General features: G+C 38.6%; 1 protein-coding gene across 3 annotated transcripts in view; it reads left to right on the forward strand.

Moving 5' to 3' along the window:
- The window catches only part of LOC145994794 (EF-hand calcium-binding domain-containing protein 4B-like), a 109688-nt gene that overhangs the window by 31483 nt on the left and 62230 nt on the right, over positions 1-15975 (forward strand). The window contains exon 1 of one of the 3 annotated variants that reach the window (XM_083131085.1): positions 12381-12558. The exons of the other annotated variants lie outside the window; for them this stretch is intronic. The gene's annotated coding sequence lies outside the window, so the exon portion shown is untranslated. Of the gene's footprint in view, positions 1-12380; positions 12559-15975 lie in introns of those variants that run through there. 3 annotated transcript variants of the gene reach the window in all.

Genomic DNA, 15975 nt, shown 5'->3' on the forward strand with positions numbered 1-15975 from the left:
AGAGGCGAAATACTTTTGTAGCCCCACCGCAGTTAAAGAGTGTGGAGGGATTGTAAATGCTCGTCTAGTTCTCGAAATATATATACTACAGGGTGTCTCACGAACGGCGCAACTGGGAATTAAAAGTGGCGTTACTTGTAACCGAAACCTGTACATACATAAGTCATACAACAAATGTTAGCCCTGTGCAAGTAGATATTTTTAAACATAGAAACAACAAACGGCGTGCAGTGTTGTACATGCAGTGTTGCCAAATGTAAGTGAAAGTGTAAATTTATTTTTCCACAAACCATGGAAAATTGCATGTCAAACATTCGTACGGAAATTTGGACGTCAATTTCCACCTTGGGTAGGTGGACTATTTCGCCATCTATAGTTCAGAGAAGAAAACCGATCGTTTTCGCGTATAGCCAATCCTGAAATGCCTCGTAAAGGCGTACCGGTCCAAATGGGTGTTTTAAAAAAAATATGAGGTACAGTGGCAACACTGTTGATGTTTGAAGGCAACAAAAGGTATGTTTAGTGATGGTCTATGACATGGAAATACTGGAAACAGGAAAAAAAGAAAGTGAAAATTATGGTGAAAATAGTTACTTACCTACTCCTGGTAACCATGCGAAATAGTCCACCTACCCAAGGTGGAAATTGACGTCCAAATTTCCGTACGAATGTTTGACATGCAATTTTTCATGCTTTGTGGGAAAATAAATTTACACTTTCACTTACATTTGGCAACACTGCATGAACAACACTGCACCCCGTTTGTTGTTTCTATGTTTAAAAATATCTACTTGGACAGGGCTAACATTTGGTGTATGACTTATGTATGTACAGGTTTCGGTTACAAGTAACGCCACTCTTAATTCCCAGTTGCGCCGTTCGTGGGACACCCTGTATAAATTTGTGTGTGAATATGATGGTTGATGTTGTTTACTCTTCGCTTTTCTGCCACTTTTTTGGCTAATCGTGAAGAAGAGTGATTAACTCAATGTACAGACACTCAGAAATAACATCCACGCTCAGGTCGGGATTCGAAGCCGGCCTCCTGGGATCGTAGTGTGCTGTGATAAGCACTCTACCACGGGAGCCTGGTAATTGCATATGTATTTACATATACGTATTTAGGTATGTATGAGTGTATAAATAATTGTTTTGTGCATATCAACGAATTGCCGTTTTCGCTGTGGTTTGTCTTTTGTGGTGGGTATATGTTAAACCAACGTCGTCGCCCTGTAAAGCATATAGTGGTTCTGATCCCACTTTAAACTCTAGACACATTCACGGTTAGCCTTTGTGCATGAAGTGGACGTAACAAAAAACAACTTTAACAAGCAAGTGTGTATCTGAAACAAGAGCTAAATAAGCAAATAAAATATTTCATTATTCACCGTCGCGAGAAATACGAGTAAAAAACGACACCAATAATTAGTATTTTTTTTTTTGTAATTTAGCGCGCCGTACTCTGTGGCGCAGCGATCAGCAAAGCGCGCTACGACACCAGAGTTCAAATCCCAGCCTGGGCGTGTTCTTTGGCAGTCTCCATTCAACAATTTTATCATATCATCACGTAACTTCATCTTCGCGATTAGCCAATAGTTACAAAAAGCGACGCTAAATAACCAAAATCGAATGGAACCCAGAGACGAGAGTCTACCACACAACACGCTCGCCACTGATTAGGCGTACCCTCTGCCAACCCCCCCCCCTCCCAGGGCAACGCGTTGAAGAGGACAAACATATTCGTATTCGTATATGCTGCCTCAACAGGTAGTCCACGTTCAGGCATGTATCTAGAATTTTTTTCGGAGGGGGATCTGAACCAACCGTCTCAATAATAATAATAATAGCACCAATAATGTAAATCTTTAAATTAATATAACTAAGTTGTAAGTAAATTAAATACTAATTAAATATGTAAATTTAATAATATTGCATTTTTATTATTACATGAATATGTAAAAAGATATAATATCATATATTTATTATCTAACTTGCGTGTACTGAAGATCTCCAAAATTTGTATAAAAGCAAGAAAATTAATGTCAAGTGCGTTCATTTCGATCTGCAGCCGAGAGATCGGGAGAAGCGTGGCGGGCGGCGCTGACGGAGATGCCGACATTTGCGGCCTGTAATGCCCGCTTATTTTTATAGACATATGCAGACATTTATATAAATATTGCAAAACGATCACTAACCTGTGTTATAACACGCAAAAGTTCTTCTGTAATTCATCCAAGTTCTGCTCTTATATGCACAAATAAATACGCTTTAGAAACGATGTTAAGAGCCACAGATAATAAAACATTTTAATCATAGTTTTGACCAGTAACGTCCTGCTTAAGTTTATATCCTTGAAAGAGTTTTGTGCCGATGGGGATCGTTTGGAGGTTTTGAATGTGCAACACTGTATCAAGATTACGCTGTAGAAGAAACCGTTAAAAGTCAATAGTGTTCGTGAGCTTCCTTGCAATCCGAAATCTCCGAGCTCGAGTTTTTTGTTCCTTCGCGACTAGATGAAGACAGAGTTGTAAATACAGGGTGCTCGGAAATTCCCCTTACAAACTTCTAGGGCAAGTAGAGGGGACTGAGTAGACAATATTTGGAATAGGAACCCATGGCCGGAAACGTACAGTTTCCGTGCTACAACCATGGTAATGTGTCGGATGTGCCTGTGTTGGTATGCAACCGGGTAGGCAGTACATGACGTCACAAGATCACCTGATGACCTAAAGTGTAATCATTTATTACAACCATGTCAAATGAGTTGTTACGTAAGGTACAGAAGTGAATGACTTGTGACTCAGTCCATAATACAAACAAATTTATTTGGTAACAATGCCAAGGGAACAAAAAAGAAACGTACTACTGTTTTCAATGATCAACACCTGTGTCAACAGTGGAACGCAACAATTTGTAGACGTCACGTGCCATCAACTGATCTTCTGACGTCATGTACTGCCTACCCGGTTGCATACCAACACAGGCACATCCGATACATTGTCATGGTTGTAGAACGGAAACTGTACGTTTCCGGACATGGGTTCCTATTCCAAATATTGTCTACTCAGTCCCCTCTACTTGCCCTAGAAGTTTGTAAGGGGAATTTCCGAGCACCCTGTATAGTGGCGAGCAATGTAAACCAAGAGCGTGTTAATTTCGTACTGTGCGCAAGTGTGTTATTCTTGGTTACTTGCAGTTACTTGTTTGTGTTATTGTAGTGTGTATGTGTGACGTGTCAGTGAGACGATTGGAATGCCAGCCGCAAGATTCACGTTAGAACAAAGATTTTTTTATGTATGACACGTACCTACGTGAAAACAAACTCGTGTCGAGACGTGTGTAGGTAATTTGTACAGAAATTCCCATGCGTTTCAACTAAACACAAAGATACGGTTAGATATCTTGTCCTTAAATTACGAGAAACTGTATCGTTAAATTTTAAAACACCTAAGCAAAAACGACGGATTCTAACCGAAGCAAAACTCGATGATATTGGTGCAGCGTTAGAACGTTCTCCAAACAAACCTCTACGCCGTGTTTCACAAGAGGTGGGCGTGTCAAAATCATCGGCACATACAGTCACTAAGCTACTAAAATTAAAACCATACTCTTATAACACAGGTTAGTGCTCGTTTTGCAATATTTATATAAATGTCTGCATATGTCCATAAAAATAAGCGGGCATTTCAGGCCGCAAATGTCGGCATCTCCCTCAGTGCCGCCCGCCACGCTTCTCCCGATCTCTCGGCTGCAGATCGAAATGGACGCACGGTATAACTTTCATGCACGATATATGCTTCACATATATGCAACATGGAGCGATGTGGACACTAAATTGTGTACATATTCAACGTTTCATTGATACGAGATAACAGATATTATTTAAATACATTACACAATCAATTCATATATCTCACAATAAACCTAAAGCAAAAATTACATAAACTGTCTCTCAAATGTGCACGCTCCCTTTCCTCAAAGCAATTGTTCATGTATTTAAAACCTGATCAATTAAGACAAGTCTAATTTCTCTGTCTGGTAATTTAAAATGCATTACAAAGAACAATGATAGCTACATTGCGAGCGAAGCGAGCAAGAACATTTTTGTATCCCATTTTTTTTTGCAGGCTGAAATCAATATTGATTTAATAGGGCGCAAATAATTTTACGGGACGCCAATGCATTCTCTGTTTTACAACTTTTTTGCCTCCCCGATGGTGTAGTGGTGACATCGTCGCCTTGTGATCAAGGGATACTGGGTTCGATATCCGGTGGAGGCACATGGCACAGTGGTTCGGATCCCACTTTAAACTGTAGGTCCAGTCCCGATTATTCTTTCTGTGCGTAAAGTGGACTGAAAACCACAAATCAATCAAACAATTTTACAGCTTATTTTCATTTGGATCGTTCGGCACCCAGGAACCGGTCTGAACTTGATAAGACGATGAAAAGTAGATATTGCGAGCGAAGCGAGCAAGACAATTTTACGAAAAGTGTTTTTATTTGCATAAAATTTGAAGTTGTGGGCGGTGATTGCCCCCTGCAGGTACTTGGCCGTCAATGTTCCCCCCCCCCCAGAACTCATTTCCGACCAAGATTGGGGGGAGGCAATGACCGTCCTGCCCCGCCCCCCTGTGGTTGCGCCACTGGAACCGTGGAAGATGTGAAATTTAGTGTTATTTTTTTAAAGGAAAAAGTAAACTGTAAAAACTGGCCCGCCAAAAATTATCTACCTAACATGTTGCATTTTTATTCTTCAGCAGACGTTATGTTTTCAAAATGTGCTTCATTCAGTTTTCTTATTTCTTTTAATCATTATAATTTCTCTCCAGCCACCAAGTAAGTGTTTGAGGACTTGTACAGTAAGTTGCCTAAATAATACAAAGGAAATTGTCAATTCCTATTTTAGAATGCTGAGGATACTACTAATATTTCTCAAACTCCAAACGAAAATTCTGAACCATAAATTTCGAATTCCCCTGACATTCATAATTTGATCAAAAATCAAAATGTACATACTTCGTACTTTGTGTTTGATGAAAAGAAGACTAAGATAATTTCCACAATTTATCAATATTTTTTGAAGTGTGATGTAAAATTGTATAGCTAACAGTTGCATATCTAGATTCTTTTTCTGTTTCTCCATGTCTGATATCCGAGTATGTTAGTATAGAGCATACAGGGACATCTATTGAATTTGTACCAAGTATGTATACTGCTGACAGTGGTGTTATTTCTAAAGTTATTAAGATCACTAAAAACCCGAATAAGTTTAATCTCATTTTCATCTTCCAAGTTTAATTTCTCTATAATACCTTTACAAGTTGTGCAATGACAGGGACTATACTCCTAACCTAATTTAATCTACACGAAAACCAGTTGGGTCACAATAAAACTTTCCTATTTTGCTTTTAAAGTCAAATATGAGGCTAGTGATTAGCTAAAAATGGCAGAAAAGCGAAGTAAAATAAACCAATCAAATACGAGGCAAAGTTTTCGGTACGTAAGCACTGTGTGTTCAATGGGAACTTGCAATAATATACTTTATTTGTGAACTCCAGTGGCGTATGCTGAGTCCAAGATCTGGACTATCTCACCATGTCACATGGTTGCCAACTCATAGGAAATCAGGTTGCCAACTCATAGGAAATCAGGTTGCCAACTCATAGGAAATCAGGTTACCAACTCCAGAATTATCATCATCTCACTGATACGAATAATTTTATTTACAATTTCTGATCGATTTTTCTCCTGTATTTTATTCTCTACGCTTCAGGCTTCGCAGATAGCCTTGCTAGCCTATAATATACGCCCCTGGTGAACACTGACACATACAATAGCTTGCTGATTTCGCGAACTAGCTAGTTGAGACTAATAGGTGGCCTTCCAGTTACCAAAGTTTTACTGCCCCCACATCGTTAACATTGGGGGGGGGGGGCTCGAGGCCCCCAAGCCCCATGGAGTCGGCGCCTATGTAGGTTAGTTACAATAATGAAAATGAATATGACCCGGTACTGGCTTACGCACAGACGGATGTGATCAATTGAAGTTATCTTGCAGTAACTTAATTCGCATTTTGTAAACCTTTCATAACACTGGATCAAATTCTTGTAGCTCCAAATTGAGGCAATGGTGGTTGATAGGAATAGAGGAACAATAGGTATAGATAAATATTTTTTTGAGGTTTATTTATTTGATCGCAAAAAAATGTATTCTAGAAAGTAAGAAACATATTTAATTCAAAATATGAGGAACCATCAATATTATATTGTATGGTTTATTTAATTAAAAGTTAACAACTTTTCAGTTGAGTAAGCTCCTCGATGCACATGAAGTGAGGGAGTGATTCAGGGTTAACTGAAGGTGTATTGTTACTCTTAGGAAATTTAGTCTTAAAGAGGAGGCTCTCATATTCTCAGACGATGAAAGGAACGATTGTCATTTATTCCTATGTTAACTGGGTATCTGTTGTTAGTTTTTGGCGTCTCGGGAAAGAGTGATCACTTAGTTTTAGAGTTGAGACTTTAGACACGGCAATGCACAATTACTCTCTTGTTAATTTTTAGCTTTTAGCAATAACGAAGGACTTTAATTTGCCACCGTGGAATGGATTGCAACTTTAAAAAACCTTATGACTCAACCCCTAAGATACGTTATTAATATTTCAATGACTTACACTGACCAAAAGGTGTGTTTTACACACACACACACCTACCCATGCACTATGCAGCATGTCGTGAAAGCATATGGGGGAGGTAAAGTCCCACACGTTCACAATGTAGGGCATTGGTTGTTTACCTCCTCTTCCCCTATGTTCCCATTTATTAGAGGCTGTTTGAACTCGGCTGAAATCACTCATCCAGGGAATCGAACTCGTGCCTCCCACGTGGCAGTCAAACGCCCTACTGACTATGCCACCGCGTCTCTCTCCCTCTTTCATTTTATATACAGTGGAGTCTTTTTAATTCGAATTTTGGATAATTCGAACCTTTTTCGTGTTCCCTTGGAGTTCGAATTAAAAAGGTGAACTATATATATATATATATATATATATATATATATATATATATATATATATATATATATATATATATAATATTAGTGTGGTGTGTGCAAGATAAAACCCAATTTTCTTCGTTTCGCAAGTATTTTTAAAATTAGCAATTGTAGAATTCTATATAGTGCACTGTAGAAACATTGTATAATCAGTGAACAAATAGTCAAGTTCTACAAATCTTTGTGGTTACGTCTAGGTATGATTCAGACGACACGTTCTGGTAGGGATCAACTGCGCGTGAGATATGTGCGTGCATTGTGCCTCAGTTACGCAAGGCTATTACTTTCTGGCATTCAAACGTTTGTGAGATACAGGCATCAGTTTATTGGCTATTGTTTCCTGATACTGCCAGTGTAGTGTAAAAAAGCAATTAACATTGCAGCTTGGGCTGTTGATAAAAGTTATATGGTTTCTCTTGTCCCGTATAGCGACTTCTAGGAACTGTACAGAAGAAGGGCAGATTTCTGTTTTGATAGCACAAAGCAATTTTTAGGTTATCTAGTTGACACTTGTTTGTTCACTCGAGACAAGTATTGTGATCAATCATAAATCAAACCCCATTGTAATCAAGCGATTCCGGGTTCGTTACTCGGTGGATGCGCACAGTGGTTCGGATCCCACTTTAAATTGTAGGACCAGTTCACAATTAGCCTTTCTGTGCATTAAGTGGACTTAGAACTCTCAAGAAAACTAAAACAAAAACCCCAACCACCCAATCTCACTCACGCTCATTGGAAATTATAAGGATCCCGGGAAGTGACAGTTCCCTGAAATACAGAACATCTGTCCAAAGCGTGTAACATTTAAGAGTTAAGAAAGTTTAAATGATACAGTTGAAAAGTGTTCCAAACATTTTCATGAGAAGCGACACATTCATATTGAGCATACACAGTTCCCTCTATGACATTTGATATGAAACATCATTGACATAGTAATCGAAAATATCATTCATTAATCAAGTGATTGTTATATGTTTGTCGAGTATCAAACCCAACTTTTTTACCAATAAAAAATCTTAAAATGCAGACAATACTTTGAGATGATCTACGTTAATGTTTCTTAAACTGTAGTCCGCAATGCCCTCACAAGAGGTCAGAGAAGACTTGAAGAAATGTTAGAAACTTTTATACATGACGTGAAGACTCGAGAGAAATACACTATCAAAAATTTTAAATAAACCGATATAAAAATTCAATTGTAATCATAACTAGCTCGTTTTATTAATGTTAGAGATTGTTTAGAATTGAAAACTTCATAATATGAAATCCAAATCTCCAGTTTGTCAATATGCCACGTATAGTCGTTAGTACTCTGGGACTGCAGTTAAAGGCCTTCTTATTACAAAGGTATTTCTTGAAGACACTTCTGGGTTCGCTTACAAATATACTTCCGGAAGTCCCTTCTGGGCTCCGTTACAAAGATATTTCCAAAAGTCTCTTCTGGGTTCGCTTCCAAGATATTTCAGAAAGTCTCTTCTGAGCTCGCTTACAAATATACTTACGGAAGCCTCTTCTGGCTTGCATACAAAGATATTTCGGAAGTCCCTTCTGGGCTCGCTTACAAAGATACTTCCGGAAGTCCCTTCTGGGCTCGCTTACAAATATACTTCCAGAAGTTCATTCTGGGCTTGCTTGCAAGGATACTTCTGAAAGTCCCTTCTGGCCTCGCATACAAAGATACTTCCGGAAGTCCCTTCTGGGCTCGCATACAAAGATACTTCCGGAAGCCCCTTCTGGGCTCGCATACAAAAATACTTCCGGAAGTCCCTTCTGGGCTCGCATACAAATATACTTCCCGAAGTCCCTTCTGGCCTCGCATACAAAGATACTTCCGGAAGTACCTTCTGGGCTCGCTTACAAAGATAATTCCGGAAGTCCCATCTGGGCTTGCTTATAAGGGTACTTCAAGATCTATCGAAGAGAGCTCTGAGATTACTGATGCCTTTTGTAACAGCACACTTGTCTGAATAATCTTTTTCTGTACTTCATGCTGTTATTTTTATGAAAATAAAAGAAGTAGTATGAATATTGTAATAAATTGTAGAGTGCACTTGTAATAATAGTAATAGACCCTTGATGTTTAAACCTGAATAAGATTTGATGCGCTATAGAACTTCATATATTGAGTTGAGTCCTGAGTGTACACAACAAAAGGTATTTAAAAGGTGTCCGTGTAAAGTGAAAGGTTAATATCTATGTAACCAGTACATTGTATGCTCGAGCTTCTGCAAATAGCGTCCTTTCTTTGTCAGAGAATCAACAAACTCTGCACTTATCGTGACCGCAGCGCTGCAGCTACAATATGTGCAAACGGAACTTATTTTGTGAATATCCTTCGTATATGCAAAAGCCTCGTTTCCGTAACAAGTAAGATTCAAAGTAGACTCTGAGATTAATGTGGCACTCCGCATTTCCGTCTCCGCAATGTATTTTTTGAACATGTCTCCTATTTACCTGAACATGCTGAGATTCTAAATTTTGAAAAATTGGAACTCACTTTATATTATCCCATAATATTAAACACCTTCCGAAATCACCCATTCCATTCTCAGAAAGTAAATCCTGAAAGTTTGTCTTATTGACTTGGCATGACATCTAGATGCATCCGCTTGAAACTGTTCTCCGTGGCGAAGTGGTTAGCGTAACATGCTACGAAGCAAGAGTATCTATCTAGATTTCAATATTTGAAATGGACATTTCGATGTCCTTGTTCCTCTGTTAATCTGTCCAGTCACTTCATCATTCATCCTCATTTTCGTGATTAACCTAAATAAAGATAACCTAATAAAAAATAAAAATACATGCATTTTTTTTATTTTACGTCGTTTTCTTGGCGCTTTTCGTTAATTTCGACTATGAGAATGATTGATGAAGGTAGCATCTATACCCAGGCTGAGAATAGACGCCCTCGGGCACAAAAAATAACTTATGTGACAAGAATTGGAGTTGCACCCATGTTCAAAAATCTGATTCCCACATTTTAGATAGGTTTACCATATTATGTATAATTAGTTATTCATTCCATTTTTTATGTTATGTTTTCCATAACAACTCTCGAGGATCGTTTTATGTGTTTGAACGTACCTAAAAACTGAACACGCTAATAACTGGTTCCATAATAAGAATATGAATGCAAATGTACCTGCGAGAGAGGCGAGATTAAAAGAGCTTAGTCAGAGAGATTCTTATATTATGCTAACATTCATTTATTATGGGGCTGCGTACTAAACGTGGCTTTATTTACGGGAAATTAAGATTGATATTTTGACTTAGTTGTTTTTAAACGAAATCCATGTCTACTAAATATCAAGGCGTCATCTACATTACGGTTTGGAATCAGTTCAATCATACTTGAACATCGACAAGTTTGTGCGTGTTATGAAGGTATTTGCAGAGTTACAACGCACCTCCCCCTCTTTTCATGGCGTTTTGTTTTGATGGAATATCATGTAAGTGAGAATGTATGTACTGTACTATATATTCGTGTTCGTGAATTATCCTCTCTCCCACGTCTTTGCAACAGTTCCTAAAATTTCACAAAGAGGCCATTTTGGTGTTAAATGTAGAATTAATGGTGGAGGTAAAGAGAGATTTGTTGAAATGTTGTTCACTTTATTCTTAGATGGACTCAAATGGGGTCTGAATCACTGTGCAATGTACCCCCACCAAGATTGAACCCGGGATCACTTGATTGTAAGGCGACAGCGTTAGTGTTTGGCATCGGGAAGACCCTATTGAAACTTTAAACAAGATGCTTACAACAATAATGATTCTATCTTGTTGTATTAGTTCGAGCTTTGGGCATGTGTTAATTTTAGAAGTCAACAGTGTGTCATTACTGTCTTTTGTAGTGTCTAATTTTGGTTATTTTTCCTGTTACTTTTAGCAAATCGAAACGATGGATGGATGATTAGATTAAATTGATGAAGGAATTCTCACAAAGGAGCACCCATTCTCAAGCCAGGACTCGAACCTAGGACTTGGTGTGCAAGCGGGGTCCTTTGAAGATACACCCTGAAGTGCCTTTGTTGCTTGGACCCAACCATGGCAATTCTCTGCGGGACTAGCTTAGTCGATATGTGCTTGGCCCTTTAGGCATCTCTTCACCAGTCATCTCCATCGTTGCTATTAGCCAAAAGTGGCAGATAAGTGACGTAAAATATACTATACCATATCATATGCACTATGTTGCCAATAATGAACAGACACCCGTAGGATTGTATCAGTACGGGGTATGTCCACTCGGTTATGGCCCTTGCTTTATGAATGGGCGCGTTGTCATGCTGGAAATGAAAAGTAACACTTTCGAACTGTTGCCACATGGTAGGGAGCACGGAGTTGTCTAAAATTTAAGGGGTGTTTGGGTGTGGTTGTACCACGTAACTCCTTCACTCACTCTCCCCAGGCTCGGTGGTCGAGTAGTTAATCATTGGTGCTACAAAGCAAGTGGTACTAGGTTCGATTACTATGTAAGTCACGAAAGACAGTGGATCGTTAGCCCTTATCGTGGTGATCAACCCAGGAAAGGAGATAACTTGATGTACAATACCGCCCCCTCTTTTATCCTTTTTTTAAATAGAGCAAACTCCACGGCGTAATAGCTCTCGGAGAAAGGTGGCTTTTTCATTAGACGAGGCGTGGTATGCACATCCGAGTCCCATCGCCGCTCTTTTTCTAGCTTTCGAGACCAGAGCCTGCTACTTCTGCGTCAACACAGACATTTTGGTGGCTTCCGCCGGGAATCGAACCCCTGACGACTTGCACCAAAGGCGATAGCGCCACGCGGGAGACCTTTGGCTTGATTTATTGATTGATTTGGTTTCTTTTACTTCTTCGCTTTTCTGCCACTTTTGGCTAATCGCAAAGATAAGGATGAGTGATATGATGAAATTGATGAAGGGACACTCACAAAGAATACCGATGCCCAGACCGGGATTCGAACCCAGGTCTCCGTATGGGGAGACCTTTGGGTATACAGTTAATGGCTATCGACAAGGGAGTCCGCAGGATTTTCCCACGGGTGCGAGGGGAACGGATACTCTCAAAGAAAGTATTGGAACTTGCTCCAACAAATTGTCATAAAACAAGGAGGCAAGAAAGATGCAAAAAGTGACGTGTTCTAAGGAAACTATGACGTAACATATGTTTCCATGCACGTAATGGCCACTCACGTCAGAGTGTTCGCCTCGTTAACCTTCTTGCGGAAATAAACATACGGCAGGAACATGCGATATGTCGTGCAGTGTGTATAGAAGTCGCCACACGTAGTGTCTAGTTTTCTATTCTATTCGCAACCCTTTTAGTTCCAATCCATACTGTCGGTTGCCGTTGAAACTTCAAGAATTCGCTACTGGCTTCTGTTCCACTCAGTGGCGTGCCCTGGTAGGAACAATGTGGGTTACAATCTCCCACCTTCTTCCTCTTAAGGATAGCATCAAGGCCTTACCGCAGCTACAGAAGGCGGCTCTGAAATCTTTAATTATCTGGATCTCTGCTTGACGGGTGAGAATTATGTGATCTCTGGTAGCAGTGTTTGGAAGTAACACTTACTTAGGAATTATGCTCTCTAATTTTCAAGTACATCCGTAACTACTATAACAGTTACTTTTCTGTATTATTTATCAACTGTTACCAACAGATACTTTTACAGTTGCTTTACGAAACTTAAATTGTTAACTTGAAAGTGTGAGGGAAGATCTAAATTTGGCAAGTGAAAGGATTTTCGTGGAATCGCCTAAGACAATTAGCTAGGTTTCGATGCACGCTTAATTTAGTTCAATTACACTTTATTGCAATTAGTAGTTTCTAATTACACTTGAAAGATTCAGATCCATCTTATTTTTTGTTGTAATAATAATAATAATAATAAGCGGAGACTTACTTATCAGACATATAAACAAAACACATGTAAGTCTTCATATATATTTTTTATTACAATTAATGATCATTAATTTTGTGTGATTTGTTTCGAAGAAAATTAGTTATTTTTCAAGTACAAGTAACTTCAACTGCTTTACTTCTTAAAATGAGTAACTGTAACTCGGTTACTTTTTGAACCAAGTAACTAACAAATAAAAAGTAACTTTATGATTATTGTGTGGTAATAACAATACACTCCTCAAAAATGTTTGGAATATTGTTACATTAGACAATGGGTGACAGACACGGCCATGTAATGCAACAAGACAAGGACGTCCTTGTCTTTTCGCCGACATATGCCACCGTGCCTATCACTTAGGGTCTAATGTAACATTATTCCAAAGTATTTGTGAGGAGTGTGTAAGATGATCGACCTGGGACTTAGCCTCCCCAATGGCATTTTGGAAACGTCGTCGCCTTGTAATCAAGAGGTCCTGGGTTCGATACTCGTTGGAGGCATGTAGAAGTTCTGATCCCACTTTTAACTGTGGGTCCAGTCCCGATTAGCCTATTTGTGCGCAGTGCCTAGCTATCGCTGTCGACTTCGACTGCTCAGTTCGATTTCCTGTGGGTGGATGTACAGTGTTCGAAGTTTGTTCATCTTACTTCAGCATTTAAAGTAGATTCTAACGTCTTTGGCTTTCACCATGCGAAATTTGTGATAATGTTTCCAATAATTTAGTGCTAAGGTTTCATAGTTCCTTTGTCTCCCAGCCTTGTCTTTAAGAAAAGAAAACTCTCCACTGTTTTCCACTGGCTACCTTTAAAAAAATCAGTCGTGCGTTTGACAAAGAATTGGCCTCAAACTTGAAGCCTCGCACAGCGTTACGAAAGGGAGACAGATAAGATATACAATAGGCATCAACCTTGACACACAAAAGACAACCAGGAAGTCTTTCACGTCATAACTAATCTTGCCAATTACCTGGTAACGTGTCATGCACGCATTACTGGTCCTCACTCTCCGTTTGGTCTTCAATATGGAACCTGAGCAGGGTGCAGAGACGATACCGAATCGTGTTCGAGACTTTCGAGGTGTGATGTTTGAAAAACTGATCTAAAGAAATTACTTTACTAAGCGACTTCTTGAGACATACCAAGCTGATATTGTTTAGTTATTGCAAAGTCAATTCTCCAGTGGCTGTTGTGAGCCTGTGGTGCTTGGTTGCATATATATTCAGGATAAGATGTCTGTTTTTCGAAGGCTCGTAGCGTCGAAACGAGGCGTTAGTGACAAAAAAAATGTTAAGAAGGAAGTTGTTTGTCTTAATGACATATCTACAATATGGACGTTTGTGCAGTGATACGCTTTATATTATAATATGTTTATACGTACTTTGAATTTCGAGACTTGACGCCTCCCCGATGGCGCAGTGGCAACGTCGTCGCCTTGTAATCAAGGGGTTCCGGGTTCGATACCCGGTGGAGGCGCATAGTGGTTCGGATTCCACTTTAATCTGTAGTTACACTCCCAATTAGCCTTACTGTGCATAAAGTGGACTTAAAACATCAACTCACTCCGATCGAGACTTTCGACGAGAACAATATTAAATTATACAAATATCAACGAACGAATTCATTAATATTGTATTCAATTCATTTAAAGTATAAAATCATCCGCAAATATATGCATTTTGGTTAATAAATTGAATGAAAAATAAGTCTAAGTCAGTTTCTCTCACGCATAGCCTTTAACTATCACGATCACTTCCTTGATCGAGCGATGAGCGTAACGCCAGGTTCGAAACATGGGTAACATATGTATGTTTCTTCTTTAATGTGTATTCCATTCTCATTTCATTTATTCTACTCATTGTATCAATTATCCTATAAGTACAGTATAGAGACTCGAAATAATAACAATATAAAGAGGAAGAAGAAAATGAACAAGCTCCATAGCTAAAAGTTTAAGCTTTTCATCCCCACTTTTAAATGTCAAATGAAACTTTTATCTACGTATACTGATGCAAATGCAATTGTTTACTACGATTTTACTTGAGCATGAAATATAAATTTTATGCTCATTATTGCAGAAATATTGTTGCTTCAGAATTATATATGTATCTTCTATTGGATTCCATTCAAGTGTTTGTATCTGAATGAGCATAACCTTCACAACTCCGACATCATGTGTTCAATAATTTAACTAACACGATACTTGATCAAGCACTGTGAAACTTCACTATCGTGATAACAATTTACTTCAACAGATGCCGCAACTTAACAGTATATGGAATCTTAAGACGTTAACACTGGTAAATATTTAAAGAAAGAAGAAATTCCAGCAAGTTTTCCCATTTTCCCATGCTTTTAAAAAGGAAGAATGTTACGACTCGTAAATGGTTAGTAGGTTGTGTTGGAATGTTTAGTTCCATTAAAGTTTTAAATGGTTATCTGTATTTATGAAATGTTACTATCTTATAGAAAAGGTTTTGATCCATATTTCAAATTACACAGCGCTTTTTCTTAGTTCGGGCGTTTCTCGGAGGTTTCGAAATATTGAATTACTGTAATTGGTCATTTATTTACAAATACACGCAACATAAGGTGGAACTAACTTAATATATGGGTTTTGGTGTGAATGTATTGTTTATGTACTCTCTGCTGTTTAATCTTTATAGCTATACTTTCAGCAATATAAAAAAATATATGTTATTCTATTATTATTGCACTTGAGGAATATTAGGAAATCGTAAAATATAGAAAAGAAAAATATAGCAATCGAAAACTTTGATGATGAGAAATCCACATGTTGGACAGTGCCTTTAGCTCGAACTCAATACAATGAATGTAAGATAACGTTATCTTCGGTTTCGAAGATTTCTAGTTGGAGTCTCAGACTACGTACGGTATTCCTCTGTGAGTGGACCTTCGTAAATTTCACATAATTATTCATTCCCATCGCCACGATAGCCTAAAGTGGCAAGAAGGTGACGTAAAGAGAGACACATGCAAGAAACGTGAGACTTACCAGACTTGTGCGATTACTTAGAACGATAG

Source organism: Lepisma saccharinum, chromosome 11 (genome assembly GCF_977018435.1).
Source record: "Lepisma saccharinum chromosome 11, izLepSacc3.1, whole genome shotgun sequence".
In the NCBI taxonomy this organism is placed as follows: Eukaryota; Metazoa; Arthropoda; class Insecta; order Zygentoma; family Lepismatidae; genus Lepisma; species Lepisma saccharinum.